The sequence below is a fragment of the Pan troglodytes genome, chromosome 16, assembly GCF_028858775.2.
Source record: "Pan troglodytes isolate AG18354 chromosome 16, NHGRI_mPanTro3-v2.0_pri, whole genome shotgun sequence".
Lineage (NCBI taxonomy): Eukaryota > Metazoa > Chordata > Mammalia > Primates > Hominidae > Pan > Pan troglodytes.
The window spans coordinates 58,401,221-58,422,329 of record NC_072414.2 but is presented as its reverse complement, the minus strand read 5'-3'; the positions used below and the strand labels follow the sequence as shown (position 1 = coordinate 58,422,329).

Sequence of the window (21,109 nt, the reverse complement as noted above, 5' to 3'; positions counted from 1 at the left end):
CTTTCTCACTGTTGAACTAATAATGCCTTGTGAATGTATGATCTATGTAGATACCCTTGTAGTTGTACCTGCTGATGCTATCTGTCTGTTGGAAAATAAATTTTGAATGTCCCCTGCCCCGCCGCCTGCCATCCCCCACTAAAAAAAAGACCAGCTCTGTCCTGGCCCAGAATCAGCTGATTTCCTGCATATGTCACTGGCCCTAGAAGTGGGTCTGGAAGCTTCTTTCAGGAACAATGACTATGAGACTTTTCTCACCTACACATCTGTCAGCAAGTGAAGAAGAGTAGGCGGCCAAGATGTGATTTGCACAAGCAGCTAGCATCAAGGAAGAGGTTAAAAAAAAAAATTCTGCTAAATTGAGTGAAGCACATTAGGAACTATGCAAAAGAATAACTGTATTGAAGCACAGCTTCTCCTAGTTGATGAAGAATCTAAGCCTAAAGCTGTGCTCAACACCAACAGAAAGCAAAAGTCTACTAACTGCTGAAGGAGGTATACAAAACTTTCTCCTGCCCAAGACCTGCCGCAGATACAAGGCAAAGTCTGGCTGCCATAGAGAGGAAGGGAAAGAATGCTGGGAAAACCCCAAACCCAAGGTCTATACTCACAGGGTCTGCTAAAGATGGAGACGGGAGGCTGGACACAGTGGCTCATGCCTGTAATCCCAGCACTTTAGGAGGCCGAGGTGGGCAGATCACCTAAGCTTGGGAGTTTGAGAACAGCCTGACGAACATGGAGAAACCCTGTCTCTACTAAAAATACAAAATTAGCCGGGCTTGGTGGCACATCCTGTAATCCCAGCTACTCGGGAGGCTGAGGTGGGAGAATCGCTTAAACCCAGGAGGCAGAGGTTGTAGTGAGCCGAGATTGCACCACTGCACTCCAGCCTCAGCAACAAGAGCGAAATTCCATCTCAAAAAAAAAAAAAAAAAAAAAAAAAAAGATTGAGATTGGATCAAGACAATGAGAACCTCCCTACCTCTACTTCAAGCCAAGAACCACTAAAAAGCAACTGCAGCTTACCCCTAGGAAAGGGGCAAGAGTGTAGAGAAAGAGTCCCTTTGTGGCAAAGGATTAAGGGACAGTTCAGAGCTGAAGAAGCAGTAGAAAGACTGAGAAAAAAAATAAACGTATGCAACTCAGGCTCCCCGCTAAGTGCAAGATAAAAACCCATTACTGGAGAAATTTGAAGCATGTGATGCATTTAAGTTAATATTAAAAAGAAAGCCCAAACCCAGCTCAACTCTGGCTAACAGCCTAACACAAACTAACAGCATGACAGAAAAGCATGCCCATTTCTGAGGATAAAGACAATTTACCTAATTCTCTGTTCTACCACATAATATCCAACATTCAATCAAAAATTACAAGACACGGGCTGGACACGGTGGCTCATGCCTGTAATCCCAGCACTTTGAGAGGCCGAGGCAGGCAGATCACTTGAGGTCAGGAGTTCGACATCAGCCTGGCCAACATGGCGAAACCCCACCTCTACTGAAAATATAAAAATTAGCTGGGCATGGTGGCATATGCCTGTAATCTCAGCTACTCAGGAGGCTGAGACAGGAGAGTCACTTGAACCTGGGAGGCAGAGGCTGCAGTGAGCCAAGACAGTACCACTGCACTCCAGCCTGGGCAACAAAAGAAAAACTCCATCTCAAAAAAAAAAAAATGCACAAGACATGGCTGGGTGCGGTGGCTCACATCCATAATCTCAGCACTTTGGGAGGCCAAGGCAGGTGGATCACCTGAGGTCAGGAGTTCCAGACCAGCCTGGCTAACATGGTGAAACCCCATCTCTGCTAAAAATAAAACAATCAGCCAGGCATGGGTGGGGCACAGTGGCTCACACCTGTAATCCCAGCACTTTGGGAGGTCAAGGTGGGCAGATCACCTGAGGTTGGGAGTTTGAGACCAGCCTGACCAACATGGTGAAACCCCATCTCTACTAAAAATACAAAATTAGCCAGGTGTGGTGGTGCATGCCTGTAATCCCAGCTACTCGGGAGGCTGAGGCAGAAGAAACACTTGAACCTGGGAGGCGGAGGTTGCGGTGAGCCGAGATTGCGCCATTGCACTCCAGCCTGGTCAACAAGAGTGAAACTCCATCTCAAAGAAAAAAAAAAAAAAAAAAATTAGCCTGGCATGGTGGCAGGCACCTGTAATCCCAGCTACTCAGGAGGCTAAGGCAGAAGAATTGCTTAATACCGGGAGGGAGGTTGCAGTGAACCAAGATTGCACCACTGTACTCTAGCCTGGGTGAAAAGAGTGAGACTCTGTTTCAAAAAAAAAAAAAGGAAAGAAAAACACAAAAATCAAGAAGGGCTGGGAGGTGGGATGGGGGGGAACAACCTTATCAAGAGATAAGCTATAAACAGAACCAGACTCAGACGACCCAGATGTTGGAACTATCAGACAGAGGCCTTAAAATAACTATGATTAATATGTTAAAGGTGACAACATGCATGAACAAATGAGGAATTTCAGCAAAGGTGAAAACTAAAAATAGAATCAAATTAAAATGCTAGAAATTTTAAAAACATGGCATCAGAGGTCAACAGGCTCATTAGCCGATTACATGGAGCTGAGGGAACAATCAGTGACCCTGAAGATAGGTCAACAGAAATTTTTAAATGGAGGCTGGGCACGGTGGCTCATGCTTGTAATACCAATATTTTGGGAGGCCAAGGCAGGAGGACCACTTGAGGCCCAGAGTTTGAGACCAGCTTGACCACTTGAGGCCCAGACTTTGGGACCAGCTTGTCTCAAAAAAACAAAAAAAAAAACAAAAAAAAAGAAATTAACCAAACTAAAGCAAAAAAAAAGAATAAAAGAAATCAGAACAGAGCATCCAAGAGTTGTAGGACAAGATCCAATCGTCTAACATATATGTAGTTGGGGTCTTGGAAGAACAAGAGGGAACAGGACAGAAGAAATACTTGAAGAGATAAAGGCCAAGAATTTCCCAAAATTAACAAAAAACAACAAACATCCAGATCGAAAAAACACAGGGCACCCTAAGCAATACTTAAAAAAAGAAAAATCCCACACCTAGACACATCATAGTCAAACTGCTAAAAACCAGAGATAAAAAGTCAACCTTAAAGTCATTTATCTATGTTTCCTTCCAGTGCTTGTTCATATACGTTCATTTTTTTCCCCTCATAGGTACTACAATATAATTCATTTTCACCTAAGAGTGTTTTCTTTGGCTACCTCAGTTTCAGTTTCCCAATCCGTAAAAAAGGAATATCATATTCCACTCAATCCCATGTAGTTATGGTAAAGAATAACAATACAAATGTTCAAGCAACTGTGAAATACTCCACAACAGAAGATATTTTCATGATTATTGCCTTACAGGACATGTAGTCTAAACCCCTGGTTTAGACGGAGAAACTGGGTCTCAGGAGAAGTGACTCATCCAAAGTCACACACACTTATAGGTATCAGAAATTTTGACAATCAAACACTCTCAGGTGCAAATGAATTATATTGTATTACCTATGGGGGAAAAAATGAATGTATACGAACAAGCACTGCAAAGAAACATAGATAAATGAAATCAGTTGCTGTGGCAGGGTAGAAGGTGATTTAATCCCCGTGTTTTCATGTTGTTCATGCAATAAATAATCTGGGGAAAATGCACAATGTAGTTAATTACCTTTACTGCTTTTATGGTTTTACCACCAACTTCAAAAGAGATTCTGGGGCAATGACTGTACCACAGTTCCCCTAATTCTCACAAAGGGCCTAGAACACAGGCAGCTGTGTAGTTGAGGATATGCTAGAGTAAGTTTTGTGGGGATATGAGGCTCAAACTGGTCTAGAATGATATAAAATAATGAGATAGCAAAAAAAAAAAAGAGAAAGAAGGCATTCTAGTAGGGGCTAATCTGTGAACAATGGTATAGAATTGGTTTGTTGCTGTTTTTTGTTCATTTTTTTTTTTTGAGATGGAGTCACTCTGTCACCCAAGCTGAAGTGCAGTGGTACGATCTCAGCTCACTGCAACCTCCACCTCCTGGTTCAAGTGTTCCTCCCACCTCAGCCTCCCAAGTACCTGGGATTACAGGCCCCACTATGCCAGGCTAATTTTTGTATTTTTTTAGTAGAGACAGGGTTTCACCATGTTGGCTAGGCTCGTCCCCAATTCCTGACCTCAAGTGATCTGCCCACCTCGGCCTCCCAAAGTGCTGAGATTACAGGCGTGAACCACTGCGCCCAGCGACAATGGTATAGAATTAGGATTAGGAATATTATAAGCCATTAACTCGCAGTTAGCACTTAAGGAAAAAAAAAAAAGATTATAAGCCAGGCCAGGCAAGGTGGCTCAAACCTGTAATCCTGGCACTTTGGAAGGCCAAAGCGGATCGCTTGAGCTCAGGAGTTTGGGACCGCCCTGGGCAACATGGCAAAACCCTATCTCTACAAAAAATACAAAAATTCACCAGGTGTAGTGGCATGCACCTGTAGTCTCAACTACTTGGGGGGCCAAGGCAGAAGGATCGCTTGAACCCGGGAGGTCAAGGTTGCAGTGAGCCAAGACCACACTACTGCACTCCAGTCTAGGTGATAAAGTGAGACCCTGTTTCAGAAAAAAAAATTTATATATATATATGTGTGTGTGTGTGTATATGTGTGCGTATGTGTATATATGTGTATGTGTGTACATATATATAAAATTGTACATATAAAAATTATATAAGTACATATATGCACGTGTATATATGTATGTATGTATGCGCGTGTGTATGTGTGTGTATATATGTATGTATATATGTATGTGTATGTATATATATGTATGTGTGTGTATATATATGTATGTGTGTGTGTGTGTGTGTGTGTGTATATATATATATATATATATATGCCAAGAGTAAGTATTAGGGGAATAAAGCTTAAAATAAAAAAATAAGAAAATGAAAGGACAGGTAAATTTATTTTGAAAAATAAATAAGGTAAATTTATTTACCTTTTCAATCGGCTTCCCCAGGTTGAAAGACATTTATTTTATTTTATTTTTGAGACAGGGTGTTACTCTGTCACCCAGGCTGGAGTGCAGCAGTGCAGTCACAGCTCATTGCAGCCTTGATCTCCCAGGCTCAGGTGATCCTCCCACCTCAGCGTTTGGGGTAGCTGGGCCACCATGCCTGGTTAATTTTTGTACTTTTTGTAGAGACTGGGTTTTGCCATGTTGCCCAGGCTGGTCTCAAACTCCTGGGCTCAAGTGGTCCACCCACCTTGGCCTCCCAAAGTGCTGGGATTACAGGTGTGAGCCACTGTGCACGGCTGAAAGGCATTCATTCATTCATTCGTTCATTCATTTATTTGACAGAGTCTTGCTCTGTCACCCAGGCTGAAGTGCAGTGGTGTGATCTCGGCTCACCACAACCTCCGCCTCCCAGGTTCAAGTGATTCTCATTCCTCAGCCTCCGGAGTAGCTGGGACTACAGGTGCCCACCACCATGACCAGCTAATTTTTGTATTTTTAGTAGAGACAGGATTTCACCATATTGGCCAGGGTGGTCTCGAACTCCTGACCTCAGGTGATCCACCCACCTCACCTCCCAAAGTGCTGGGACTACAGGTGTGAGCCACCACACCTGGCCAAGGCATTTATTTTTAATTTCACTGTAAATCAGGTAGTTTCCAAGCCAACAGACATTTTTTTGTTTATGTCATAAAAACAGGTTTGATTAAAAAGAATCCCAGATAGAATAAGAATCACATATTCCTATCCTTTAAAAAGAAACAAACAAACAAAAACACCCCCTGAGAATCAAACAGTCCTCTGAAATCACATGAATTACCTTCCCACAACATATTTCTGCAGTCATGTTGAAAAACACACACATACACACACACAGAGGAGCCTCTGGAGTCATGAGGACCACCCACTCACAAAGACTTTCCTCAAATATTGAATAACATCCTGAATCAGACAGGGGGTGTCATATTGTTGCTTAAAACAAGTGACAGCCTATGGTTCCTTCTGCCCCAGTATATAAAATGTGTTTCTTATTAGCCGCATATGAAAATTTTTTTTTTTGAGATGGAGTCTCGCTCCCGTCACACAGGCTGGAGTGCAGTGGCACAATCTCAGCTCACTGCAACCTCCACCTCCCAGGTTCAAGCAATTCTCCTTCCTCAGCCTCCCCAGTAGCTGGGATTACAGGCATGCACCACCACGCCCGACTAATTTTTGTATTTTTAGTAGAGACGGGGTTTTGCCATGTTGGCCAGGCTGGTCTCGAATCCCTGACCTCAGATGATCCATCCGCCTCGGCCTCCCAAAGTGCTAGAATTACAGGTGTGAGCCACCGCGCCCAGCCAGATAATTTTTAAAGGATCAGGCTTCTGTAGAAGTACAAAAGGAAAGGTGATGGAGTTTGGAGGGAGAGGGGGAAAAAAAAAACCAGAAGTTATAAGACAAAAAAGAAGCCAGGCATGGTGGTGCACGCCTGTAATCCCAGCTACTTGGGAGGATGAGGCAGGAGAATCGCTTGAACCCAGGAGGCAGAGGTTGCAGTGAGCCAAGACTGCGCCATTGCACTCCAGCCTGGGCAACAAAGTGAAACTCTGTCTCAAAAAAAATAAAAAGGAAAAAAAAAAAAAAAAAGGCCGGGCACAGTGGCTCACACCTCTAATCCCAGCACTTTGAGTGGCTGAGGTGGGCGGATCACAAGGTCAGGAGATCGAGACCATCCTGGTTAACACAGTGAAACCCTCTCTCTACTAAAAACACAAAAAAATTAGCCAGGCGTGGTGGCGGGCGCCTGTAGTCCCGGCTACTCGGGAGGCTGAGGCAGGAGAATGGCGCGAACCCGGGAGGCGGAGCTTGCAGTGAGCTGAGATCCCGCCACTGCACTCCAGCCTGGGCGACAGAGCGAGACTCCGTCTCAAAAAAAAAAAAAAAAATGTGGTCAGCATCAGAAAAACAAAGGGAGCCCTGGGTCTGGTGGTGACCACTAAACAGTGGGGCTGGCTGTTACTGAAAAGACAAGCTGGCTATGGCGTTAGAAAGATGACGTACTGGACATTACCCATTCCCTGTTCTTGAGAAGCTGATATAGAAAAATATCTTTTATCCTTCCAGTCATAATGAGGAAAAAATAGTTTAAATAAATTTAAAAAAAGAAAAAGAGCTTTTTAGAAAATCCCTGTATAATAATGGCCCGTGCTGGTCTATCAATCAGGAATGCAGTTTGCTCTTCAATGAGGGAGAAGGTACAGGATCCAATGTGACCCAATCAGTTAAACCTCATAACTCAGAACTGAGGCAGGAAAATTGGGTCTGGAGGTAGGGAACATAAGGCCAATTCACTCTTCAGCTATAACAGGAAATATCCTCTCCATAGGTCATAGGCCGCAAATGACTTTGTAACTTTACTTTAACCTCTCCATTTACATAGCGCATACCCAAAATAACAAATGGAATCCTCTAGGGGGTATTTAAATTCCCAAAAACTCTGCAACGGGGCCTTTTGAGCTCCTATGCTTGGGACCGCTCCCACATTGTGGAGGGTACTTTCATTTTCAATAAATCCCTTCGTCCCTTCCTTGCTTTGTGCATTTTGTCCAATTCTCTGTTGAAGATGCCAAGAACCTGGACACCCTCCAACTTTAACAGAACCATAAGTACAGTCGAGTCCCCAAGGCAAAAAGGTCAGTAGCCAGTGCCCAGAAGCACACCCAAGGGCAGGAAGATACAGTCAGATGAAACACAGCACTCAAAATATGTCTCCAATTCTAGTCCACAGGAGAAACTGTCAATTCTCCAGACTTGCTTCCCCCTTATATACAAGAACAGCTGTTTGCTACAGCTGGACCCTTCTCCCTGCCCAAATACACACAGGAGGGTCAGCAAATCTCATCCCTGAGCACGCATCACCTCTGGGAAAAAACCCTACCCCCAGATCACTTTCCAACAACCTTCAGGGAATCCTGATTTCAGGATCAGGACTGGAAGTCAATACAGGTGCTCACTTAAGCATTGGTTTTTTGTTTTTTTGAGACAGGGTCTCATTTTGTTGCACAGACTGGGGTGTAGTGGTGCAACCATGGCTCACTGCAGCCTCAATCTCCTGGGCTCAGGCGATCCTCCCTCCCACCTCAGTTTCTCAAGTAACTGGACTACAGGCACGTGCCTCCATGCCTGGCTAATTTTTGTAATTTTCTGTAGAGACAGAGTTTCACCATGTTGCCCAGATTGGTCTCAAACTTCTAGGGCTCAGGTGATCCACCCACCTAAGCCTCCCAAACTGCGGGGATTACAGGCGTGAGACACTGCACCTGGTCAACATTCAACATGTTAAACTAGGGGTAGAAAACTACTAGTTAGACCATCAAATTAACAGCAATCGGTCTAGTAAAGTCAAAACCTACCTAGAAGAAGTAATATCACAGAAAGAAACTTAATTAAAACCAAAACTGATAGTGCTTGCTTCTGTCTTCTGAAAAAAGATGTGGGGTGGGGAAATAAGTCTTTGGGCTAACAATACCTGTTCACAGTGGGATCTGGTCCTACTAGAGAACCAGAAAGCTTGCCCATAGTTTAGAAGGGACTGCTCCTCAGCCTTGGGGTGGGCAGAAGCAGCCCTGAACAGCATGTAGAGGTGCAGCTGGAGAGCTGAATTACGTTGCAAAATAAAATGAGAAAAGCTTGTTTGGGGACTCGTTAAGAGCAGCAAGAGCAGAAGGAAAGGAGGTACCATGGCAGGGTAGCAAAGGTCATTTAAGACCAAAGACACCTAACACCATTAGATTTTAAGTTACCTGTATTGCTGTAATATAATATACCCTCCCCACCCCAGACCTTCCAAGTCCAATCTGCTGTGCACACAAATAGCTTTGTGTATACTTTGTTCTCACTGTTGTTTAGTGGAAACCAAGGAAAAGGAGCCAAATTCCAAGCTAGTTCAAGAACAGAGCAAAAAGAGAAAAAACATAGGAAGGGAAATGTGAGTCCCACAGCAGAACTGACGATGAGAATCTAAACCTCGGGGAGTGCTCCAATCTAGAAAAGGGCACGGGATAGGTAACTTGAGTGAATCTCTGGGTTACATCCATTTATGCCTACAGCTGTGAAAATACAATGCAGATTTACTATGAAGCGTCTACTCCATGACAAGCACTATGTATACTAGAGGCTAGGCTATGAAGACAACAAGATCCCTGTCCTCACAAGGCAGTCTGAAAGGTGGGTGTGTGGGTGGGTGTGTGTGTTTGGGGGGGATTGTGGGGGGGTGTGTATCACAATGTAAGGCAAACATAGGAAAGGATACTAAGAAGTACAGCAACAACTATACAACAAGTATAACAACAACCTACAGGGTAGGGTAGGTCAAAATGCTAAAAGCAAGGTAGGCATGGGGAGCTATGGGAACATACAGAAAAACTCCCTAATTCCATCTAAGATAAGGGAGGGAAAGTGAAGGTCAGAAAACGTAATCCCCAAGTTTAATCCTGAGAATATCCTGAGAGTGGATGCATCCAGGTGAGTGATGAGATGGGGCTGCAGGTAAACTGAGCTAGACCATGAAGGGCACAGCACACCATGCTAAAGAATTAGGTTTAGAAGGCGAGTGGGGAGCTAGGGTGACTTCTGTAATTTGACTTCTGTAATATTACCAGGCCTAAAAAAACTAATGTGTGCTCAGTATGAAAAAATCCAACTAGTCTAGAAATGTATAGTCTAAAGTAAAACTCTATGTTCCACCTTCCCTCAGATAACTACTGTTAACACTGTAGAATATATACACTTCTAGATTTCTTTGAAATACATTTCCAGTGAATATATATAGTATGTTTTGTTTAACGAAAATGGAATTATAATACACACATTGTTCTGCAACAGCAAATTCTAAAGAAAGTGACAAGATCAGTTTTATATTTTGGAACCAAGAGTCTGGCAACTTAGAAATGGGAGAGCCAAGCCAGGAAAGTCAGCTTGAAGGCAACAAGGAAAACAAGACAAGATGAGAGTTTGAACACCACAGTAGCCAGGCAATAAAGAGCTGGGACAGAAACTGAAGGCAGAGTTGGCAAGACTGGGCGATGATCTGGATATGGGGGGAGGGAGGGAGGAGTTGAGGGTGATGCCAGGTTTCTGGCTGGGCATCCAGGGGGATCTGACTTACCACATCACAAAGATGAGGACTAGACAGCTTTGGGGGTTAGGAGGATGTTGTATAATAAAGAGTTTTTATTCTTTATTATAGAATAAAAGAATAAAAGGCTGGCCTTTGTCCCTGGTTTCTGGAGGTAACCTCTAAATCTTTGGAATTTCTCAAGTAATAGGAGTGTCTTTGTTATTCACAGTGGGCCCTGATAGTTTACGCCAATAAGGTGATTCAATGTGGGCCCACAGTTTGCTTAAAAAGATGACACAGGGACAGTGGACACCAGGACTCCAAGATGGCATCAGTCATACCAGTGAAGAACAAGAAACTTCTGGAGGTCAAACTAGGGGAGCTGCCAAGCTGGAGCTTGATGCAGGACTTCAGCAATAGTGGCACTGCCGGAGCATTTTGAAGAGGTTATTACTGGTACTACAAGCAGTGCATCAACATGAAGAAGGGGAGCATCTCAGGGGTTACCATGGTGCTGGCAGGCTACGTGCTCTTCAGCTACTGCCTTTCCTACAAGGAGCTCAAGCACAAGTGGCTATGCAAGTACCACTGAAGAAGAGGGCATGCTCTGCACTCCCCGCCATGACCTTCTTGGCCCGAGCCCCTCCATAAGGAACACAATCTCGATCGTCGCTGAATCCTTTCATATCCTAATGGGAATTAACCTCCAAATAAAAGATGACTGGGGAAGAAAAAAAAAAAAAAAAGACACAGGATGGGGGCTGGCCATACCAGAAAGACCAATCATGTGATTACAAGGTTGGGGCTCTGAGCCATGTAACACAGCCTAACCTGCAGTGAGTAAAAGGGCTAGAGATTGAGTTCAATCACATGGCCAATGATTCAATCAATCATGCCTATGTAATGGGGCCCCAGTAAAAACTCTGGACACTGAAGCTCAGGGGAGCTTCCCTGGTTAATAATACTCTGTGCATATTGTTACACCTCAATGTACTAGGAGAGTGACTGTGCCCTGATTCCAAGAGGTGAAGACACCAGAAGCTTTACATCTGGGACCCTCCCAGGCCTTACCCTATATGCCTCTTCTTTTGGCTGCTCCTGATTTGTACCCTTTTTGCTATAATAAAATTGTAATCAGAAGTACAGTGCATTCCTGAGTTCTGTGAATTGCTCTAGCAAACTATGGAACCTGAGAGGATAGTGAAAACCCCAATTTGTAGCTAGTTCAACAGAAGTGTGTGTGGTCAGGAAACCCCTTAGATTGTAACAGTCTTATGAAGGGCAGTCTTACAGAGGACTGTGCGTTTAACCTATGAGGTCTGCCTGACTCTGGGTAGTTAGCATGAGAGGTCATCACAGGCGACAAGAGGATTATAAATCTATTTTTTGGAAAAGGTGAGTTGGAGATAACCTGCAGGCTCTACGTGTGGAGCTACTCAGTATGTGGCTGACCAGATAGGCCAGAAACTCCTAACAGAGACCTGAGGCAGGTTCACAAGTCTAAGATGATGATAAGAGCCACGAATGCAGAGGATATCAAAAGGGCAAGTGTAAACAATTAAAAAAAAAAAAAAGTCCCTTCACCATAAATAAGGTTACAGGAAAAAAAAAAAAAAAGAAGAAGAAGAAAAAAATAAGAACAAAACAGAAGACCCCAAAACCCCAAGACAGTCCCAGATCTCTGCTTTGGGGATACAGTCCTTCACTCCTCAAGACAGCGTTAGTCACTCACCCTTTGAGTTCCCATAGCCTGTGCTGTATCACACACCAGAGTTAGAGCATGTGTCACAATGCCTTGCAATTACATGCTCATACCCTCAATTAAGCTGGAAGTATCCCCCAAACTTGAGTCTAACCCAGTGTGAGGTATACAATAAACACTAAAACCAAAAGAAAAAAAAAATGCCTACAATACAGAAATGGATGAGAATTTGCAGTGAGAAATATTTTTGTGGTTGCTGAATTCTTGTAATTATTTTAGCTGTGTGAAATCTGCCATAATCTTTTTTCTTATTACTTAAGTTCATAATTTGTTTTAGTATTATGAACAGGTAGACACAGGGAGGTCAGAGAACTTTAAACATCAACAAATTTTTCATTCTGGCTAGAGCAGGTTAGTTGCCCTAAGTCTCATTTACAACTTTTTGTTTTGCTTTAATGTTTGTTCCAATCCCACTGAGGAAAATGCAGTGCTGAAGCACCAAGAAGAGAAGAGTCAAGCTTATTCCCTTAGGATCAAGATGGTCCTAGACACCAGCCCAGAAGGCTTCAGGATATTTAGGGTTCAGCAAAGAGCAGCCTGACAACCTAGCTTCTAAAAATTGACACAAGGGGCCGAGCATGGTGGCTCATGCCTGTAATCCCAGCACTTTGGGAGGCCGAGGCAGGTGGATCACCTGAGGTCAGGAGTTCGAGGCCAGCCTGGCCAACATGGTGAAACCCTGTCTCTACTAAAAATACAAAAATTAGCTGGGCGTGGTGGCGAGCACCTGTAGTCCCAGCTACTTTAGAGGCTGAGGCACGAGAATTGCTTGAACCTGGGAGGTGGAGGTTGCAGTGAGCCGAGATCACGCCACTGTACTCCAGCCAGGGCGACAGAGAGAGACTCTGTCAAAAAATAATAATAATAATAAAATAATAAAATAAATAAATAAATAAAATTTCCACAAGGGCCAGGCACAGTGGCATGCACCTGTAGTCCCAGCTACTCAGGAGGCTGAGATGTAAGGATGGCTTGAAGCCAGGAGTTTCAGGCTGCAGTGCACTACGACTGCACCTGTGAATAGCCACTGCCCTCCAGCCTGGGCAATACGGCAAGACCCCATCTCAAAACAAACAAAAATTGCCATAAGAATATTTGTTTTAATATTTAAATATCTAAAATGCATGTAAGATATCAGTGTGACCAGGATGCAATCTAAGTATGCAGTTTTTGGGCCAAATTACCAATTATGTGCTCAGGCAGGGTAGATTATCTGGGTAAGTGTAAAAATTATCATTTGAAACCTTCAAAGAAATGGAGTCAAGAGCTACACAAATGCAGGAGATACTGGCTTCCTTGACTAGAAGAGCTGTCCTGTCCAGAAAACTGAAGTCTAAAAATTGCTGAGTTCAGCTTTCCAGATCCTTGGAAGCCTCCTAAAGACTTCGTTTTTAGATGCTTAACGTTTTCATTACCTGGTCAAAGAACCAGCTCAAAGAAGCCTTTCACAGTACAGCCAAGTCCAGCCCATTCTGTCTACCAGCCCACAGCAAACGCAGAGGTGTTTCCACATATCAAACCATAGTCCTGGAGCTGATTCCTAAACACAACACTGATTTACATTATTAGCTATGCAATAAGTTTACAAAGGATAGTTGCTTTTACAGCGACACTAAAGCTCACCAAATTCAGTTCACCTATTTCATTTCACATATACATTACTGGATTTTTGAGGGTTATTTTTATTTGCAAAATTGCAGCCTCCATCAATAATTTGTCTCCAACGTATAAACTATATTCTTAACAAAAAGAACCAAAATTGTGGAAACAACCCTGAACTTGAAGTCAGAGGGTCTGGAGCCCTCTATTAACTCTGCTGGTAACTGGTCATCTAACCATGGGCAAGATCTCTCTCCTGCCTTAAATGGAAGCACACTCTTGTCCTGTATCACAAGGGACTGTTATGAGCACCTGGACAGAGAATGGGTGGGAATGTGTTTTAAAATGGATAAATAGGTAAACACATTAAAGAGACACTTTTCTAATATATATATATATATATATCTTTTCTTCTGACTTATCCTTGGTTAGAAAAGAATGTGATTTTGGATGACACCACATTCACTGTGAACCTTGAAAGCGCACTGAAGAATACACCAATGATCAAAATTAGAAAACAAAATCTATTGAAACAACACTCTAGTGGATCTTAAACTTGAGTAGTTATTAGCTGCAGGGAAAAGACAATAGCAAAACCAGTATTATTGGCATTCTTAGGACTTTGGTCACTTTGGATCAAAAATCTGCAGGGTCTGTCTGGCACTTAAAAAAGAAGCAGATAAAAAGATTTGTCTACCAAGCTCTTCCTCTTCACTTCTCCCCACCTACTTCCTTTTCTTCCAAAGGAGAAGGGCTCTCATTTACCCACTGGTTTGCCACATCCTGCCTAAGAAGCTACTTCCTGGGAACTGCCTGGGCTATTCTGAGAGGAGCTTTAACTCTTTCAGACCCTGAGACCCTAGTATATTCATGACATCTGTACTTACCATAGTCATTTACAACCTAATAACTAAACTCCAGTTGACCAGATAATACTCCCAACTTCCTTCATGCCAGGCCCCATATTAAGCACTCTACCTACAACAATCCAGGCAGGAGTCGCATTTCTTGGTCCCATCTGGGGTCTCCAACCAGTCCAGCCTTGCTTAATCAGTCAAAAAGGAACAAAAAAAAAGAAACCTCAAGAACAGTTATCAAGAAACTCAACGCACATAACATTGCATTTGATATTGATGGAAACTCAACTGAACAAAGCTTCTGTCCCACAGAAGCTCTGTAAACTAACACTGGCTTTCATTCATTCCACTTTTACTGATCAACTAATACATGGCAGGCCTGGGCGGGAGATGGGACATCAAGGCTGAACTCTTCATCTGCAGAAGCTTACAATGTAGCTAGTAAAGCAGAACAAATATGTACAAAGATTGCCACATCCCTGCCAAGTGATCTGTCTCCTGAGTAGTTCATGTACAGTTTCACTGGACTGTATGTGTGTCCCTCCCAAAAGTTTCCCCTTAAGACCTACCCCAGACTAGAGAGGACCGCAAACCTGTCGATGGCATCCCAGTTGCTGAGCTTCCAAGGCTCCCCAAATTCATTAGCAAGAGAATGTAGAATACTGGAACTTCTTTGACAAATGAGAAGTTTTTTCAAGTTCTAGACTTGGACCTATTGTTACATTTTAATAAGCCTTCAGCAGTCTAGATACCTGCCTTTGGATTATATATCAAAAATATAGTGATTTTAGAGCCAAAAGGCACAACTGTGTTATCATTTCAGATTAACTGTTAAGAGAAAAATTAACTATTTTTTCTCTCTCTCCAAATACACTTATCAACCTTCTCTCTTTTTTCCCCTTTTTCCTAAAAGTTAAATCCTATCGCTCAAACCCACACAGAGTTAACCCCTAGGACTGCATGTCACTGTACAGAAATGTGTCAAGCCTTTAATGGTCCTCACCAAAGATATGTCAAGAGAAAATGTAAGGGTTAACAGGAAATTAGTTCTGTGTTGGGGTCCTTTAACAATGAACAAGTATTCACTTTTATTCATTTCAAACTGAACATGCCATAGACTCTCCCCTAGTTGTAAGACAGAAGACAAGGTTAAGCAGTAGGGCAGGGCAAAAAACAAGGGCCCTGCACAGGAGAGAAGTCAACGGATCCGGATGCAGGTCTTCACCAGCCATCTGACAACTGAGTAGGCTGCCCAGTCTCTCTGGGCCTCAACCTCTTCATATATACATACAGGAGGCTGAACTATCAAGATCTTTTCCACCTCTGTCATTTTAAGGACAAGTGGTTATACTCTGGGGAGAAGGAATTAAAGGTGCTGATGGGGAAATGGATGATTAACATAATGTAATTCTTCTTTCAAAGGGTCTGTGAATAGAAAAATATACAGAAAAAAATTTTTTAAAAACCATAATGTAATTCTATCCTGGGCCCAGAAATAGCCTGCTTAGCACAGCATTCACCTTATCAGCCTAGATATATTAGCGGGGGTGGGAAGACTGGTGGGTGGGAATCACAGCCACCTACAGTGAAATTAAACTCTGTTCCCAAGTGAGTTCTGCTGCAGTGTGATTTATCCAGAGAGTGTTATAGAATTTACCAGCAGCATGAAACCATGTTACCAAAATTGTGTTATTGCACAAACTTAACTTTTTCCCAAATGTGATTTGCAGAGCTGAGAATCCTGTCTGTGGCCATCTGTCCTATCCTAGTCCCCAGAGGCGTGGCGGAGGAGTGTGAGAAGCCACCAGGTGCCATGTAAATTCAGCCACCCATGTCACATATCCATCAAGGAGACCAGCATTTGCTAGGGATAAGTATGCAGCTTGGCATGCAAAAGAGGCTCCCAGATCCATCCGGCCCAAACATTCCCAGAGCCTTCCTCTGTGCCAGGCATAAGGCTAAGAGAATGCCACAGAACAGGGAAGATGTCCTCACCAGTATATGCTCCCCAAATGTTTCTTCCTTTGGGCTGGGATGGGACTGTTGGCTGAAAAGGCAATACAAAGGACTATAGGCACTCTTAGCTGCCTGTATGGCAGGCACAAGTCCTTTAACCAGAATCAGTTTCCTCATGTATCAAGCAGAGATAACATACATCCCACATGCCTCATGTGGCTGAGTGAAGAAATAAATGGATGTATGAACAATGAAGAGCATACAGAGCCTCCCAGGACAGATGCTACGGTTGCCACCAACACTGTGACCCTCCTGAGCCAAGAAATTATAAACTGAAAAGAATCACCCCTCATAAACTCAAAGCCAGGCTTCACAGGGGTTAGCAAAGCCTTGCCCTTTGGAGAGGAGTATCTTCTGCTGACTAGACAATTACATAAGTAACTGAAGTGTGATGGAATATGTACAGAGTGCTCCGGAGGGTGGAGCAGATGACCGCTGCCCGGATGGGGTGGAGGAGAGGTCTGTGATGGATTTACATAAGACATGACCTCCAAGTTGAGCTTTGACGTAAGATGAAGATTTCAACATACGTATATTGGAGGTGGAGAAGGGAATCCCCGGTAGAAGACATAGTATGAGCAGAGGCCAGGACCCACTGAGGAAGATGTCTGGATGAACCATGCGCTGATCCCCACAGGGATCAGGATTCAGCCACAGGGAGTGTTACCTTCCAGTTATGCCACCAAAAGCCAGTGACTACTCATCCCAAATTAACACCCCTCTTGACCCCCCCAACACAACCCCATACCACCCCCACACACACGCACACATACATCAGGAAATCTTCCTTAAACTCTTGGGAGAAGAAAGCTGGGCTTATCTGGGTGGGGCCTGTCAGGCAGATGGCTGCCCTAGAGAAGCTGGGAGGAGTCTATATTGGGATGTACTGTGTGGCAGTTGTTTCCTAAGGCACCTTTTGCAGACTCCTGTTTCACTGAAAATAATTCTTTTGCTTCCTGCACATCCTAAAAAATTGCAAGTATGCCCGGTGTTGTCTCTATTCTAAGTCTGTTAGATAAAGAGCAGCTGAAGAGCCCCGTCACTGGAAGTTCTTTGGGAACTAAGAATTTTCTCTCCTTCTCACCTGATAGAAAGTAAGGCAACCTGCACTGGGGATCTAATCTTGGCTGTTATCATTAGTCTTGTTAATCACAAAAAGCAGTTTACACACAGAGTGTCTATGAATCCTTTCTGTTGGATAAATGTTGTTATGCCCATTTTACAGATGTGGGAACAGACGCAAGGATGTAAAAGCACTTGCACAAGACCACAGACATAGTAAGGCAGGGTCAGAATTCAAACTCAAAGTCTGCTGGCTACAAAGCCTTTCCACTGTGCCACACGGTCTTTAGGTTATGTTACTCAAAAGTCACAAAATTCCAAATAGAACATACTGTGTGACATAGCCAACTTCTCTTAACCTTTCTTTGGTTTTTCTTTTCTTTTGTTTTGTTTTTAACAGACAAAGTCTTGCTCTGTTGGCCAGGCTGGGGTGTAGTGACACTACCACAGCTCGCTGCAGCCTCAACCTTCTGGGCTCAAGTAATCCTCCCACCTCAGCCTTCTAAGTAGCTGGAAATACAGGCATGAGCCATATCTAGCCTTAACCCTTCTTTGTAGCCCTGGATTCAAGGTAAGATTACAACAGAACACATCCAAGATTCCTTTCAACAATAAAATGTAATCTCTACTTGCTTGAAAGCATGCTGAGTAGTAACCCATGAAACTATGTGCAGCTCATATACAAACCCTGAAAGGTAGGAAGCCATTACCATCACTCCCACTTTGCAGAGAAAAAACCTGAGGCACAGAGTTGGTCATGCAGTGACTTCACAGGTTGACCAGAAAAAAAGCTCAGATCTCACACTTTTCTACACAAGGGACTGTTATTCCAAAGCACTATGGCCTAAAAATTCTGAAGCCTGAAGACTTTTAGACCCTCTGGAAGAGTGGTTAGTCTCTGGAGTCAAATGAAACGCTTGTCGGGGCAGAAATATTCAAAATAGGATTGGGAAATTGGGCTTTTCACTGCACTGCTGGCCCCCAAAACCAGCACCACTCTGAGAGGAATAGCCATCTTCTTTTGATCATTCTGCATTCAGGCCTGTTGACTCCAAAACTCTCAGAAGCCTATTCCCAACTTTCTAGAAGTTAGACCCTATACTACAAAACAATACACGGAGCCCTCTGGATGTTCTGCTCCCCAACCCCGTGATGTTGGGCAGTTAGAAAACCCGGTGTCAGAGCTCCTGGGGACCCCTTCCAGCTGTTGCCACAATCTTTTTTTTGTTTTGTTTTGTTTTGAGATGGAGTTTCACTCTTGTTGCCCAGGCTGGACTGCAGTGGCGCAATTGATTCTCCTGCCTCAGCCTCCCAAGTAGCTGGGATTACAGGCATGCACCACCACGCCCGGCTAATTTTTTGTATTTTTAGCAGAGATGGGGTTTCTCCATGTTGGTCAGGCTGGTCTCAAACTGCGGAGCTCAGGTGATCCGCCCGCCTCAGCCTCCCAAAGTGCTGGGATTACAGGCGTGAGCCACCACACCCAGCCTGTTGCCACCATCTTTAAAGTCCTTTCTACTCCTGCCCTTGGACTCTCAGAGAAGACAGGTACTTTCCTGGATACCTTGCCACCATTCCAATTTCTCTCCATTTTTAATCTCTCTGAGCATACTCATGCACATGACTTGAACATTTCTTTAAGAAGAAACCAAAACCTCAATTTCTCAGTTTTTGATAGACAACTTTTCTAAACCATGAGTCTGTTAGTTATACTGAAATCAAACATTACATTTAGGCTTCCTAAAAATATCAATCGCCCCAGCACAATGCCTCCTTTTGCTCCCACTTGCCCATCCTCCAAACACACATACACTTCAGACTGTCATTTAGACACTGGAGTGTATAATTTAAATGCCTTTTAATAGCATCTACTAAAAGGACATTTGCACATGACTCCTCACTTTACTTCAGAGCTATGAAGTATGATCCACACTGAGGCTTTTACTGAATTTCAAGGCTCAACAGGAAGGTACATGGATGGCAAATACCAGCAATATAATTCAGACAGGAATTTAAAATGCATTCAACTTGTCCATAATACGACACCTTTTTCCATTTCAGCAAAAGTCCTTTTAGTTCATCTTGCAACCCAGTGCCTGGTATGTATGAGTTAAACACTAAACATCAGTTCAATGACTGTTAATACATCTTACTCTTAACATACAAGTTAGAAATCTATTGTTGTAATTTTGGCCATAATCTAAATCTATTTGCCTCTAACATAAATGCCATTTGAATCAATAGCAAATAACAGGCAGCTGCTTGCATTCAAAGTATACATCCCTCTGTCATTTGAACTGTTTGAAGTTGGTGTCCTTTGGAAGACAAATGGTTAGCAGCTGCAAGTTCAATTACAAAGCGCTTGGTAGGAAGTCAGAGAAAGAACCAGAGGGAATCCAAGTGCTATTTCATACATTAAGAATGGAATTCCTTTCCAACAAATATATTTCATTTCCTTTGGGGAAACTAATCCGGACATGCCCTTTGAACTTGTTAAAATGCAGGATTCTTTGGGAGAAAGAATCTAGTTTAAAGGCCAGGCAAAGCTGGGAGAGTAGCAGAGTCACTCCATTTCTCACATTTCCATTCTGTTCATTTTTTTAAGGGAAGAATGTGGGGCATGGGAAAATCTAACAGGCAACCAGTCCAAAAAACTGGATTAATTAGCTGTCTGATGCTGAACGTTACTTCCTTTCTTTGTCCCTCATTTTCTCCTTTGTGGAATGAAAGGGGGAAAAAATTAAATAAAGGGGCAAAACTGAATGACCTCTAGACCAGCACTAATAGAACTTTCTGCAATGAAGAAAGCATTCTAATCCGTGCTGGTCCAGTATAGTAGCCACTAGCCACACATGGCCACTGAGCCCTTGAAATGTGGGCAGTGCAACCTAGGAACTGATTTTTCAACTTTAATTTTAATTAATTTAAATTTAGCAGTTTTGGGAAGTGAAGCTCCAGAAAGCCCTCTGGCATTTTACACAGTCTTGAGAGGGCCGTGTGGAAAAAGCATGCCTATCAGAGTAGGACAGACCTGGGTCTAAACTTAGCTCTACCACCTACTAGTTGTGCAACCTTATGAAATAACTTCCCTGAGCTTAATTTTCCTTATTTGTAAAATAGACTACTATGACCTTTCTTGCAGAATTTTAGTGCAAATTCAAGATAATGAATGCAAAGAGACCAGGTAGGCCTTCATAAATGGTAGCTATTTTTCCAGTTGCGATGTCCTCTAGGGATACAAGTTCCATGTCTTCTGACTTATCCTACTCTCTTTCTTGCAGTAGGATCAATTCTCATTGCCCCACAGATTAACAGCAGTGGTCCTACAGATGCATCCTTGTCTATCAAGAAAGCAACTTGCTCAGGAATTGTTCCGAGGTCCTCAGCTGAGGGCAAGCCTCCAAGTCCTCTGTGCCTCAGGAACCACTGATTTCCGCTCACCATTTCCGCTCACTGTGTCCCCTCCAGCTCTCACCCTCCTTCAGGAATTTACAAACTCTTCCCAGGGATTGCATATCAAGCTGATTCTTTGTTCAACGTAACCGAAACACCTGTTGGTGGTTTCTGGTACTTTCCTCACTACCTCTCCCCTTGACTTCCCCTAATAAATGTTAAGCCTTCCTTTTTAATTGGAAATGCTTTAGAACTAATTTTTTTAAAAATTATTCAGTGATTTAGAACACAAGAAATAGAAATGCAGCAAGCTACCTTTATGG

General features: G+C 43.2%; 1 protein-coding gene and 1 pseudogene across 1 annotated transcript in view; one reads left to right on the top strand and one right to left on the bottom strand.

Annotated features, from left to right (window-relative positions):
• Positions 1 to 21,109, bottom strand: part of MAP2K1 (mitogen-activated protein kinase kinase 1) — a 100,450-nt gene that overhangs the window by 62,568 nt on the left and 16,773 nt on the right.
• Positions 10,423 to 10,689, top strand: LOC100612662 (ATP synthase subunit f, mitochondrial-like; annotated as a pseudogene).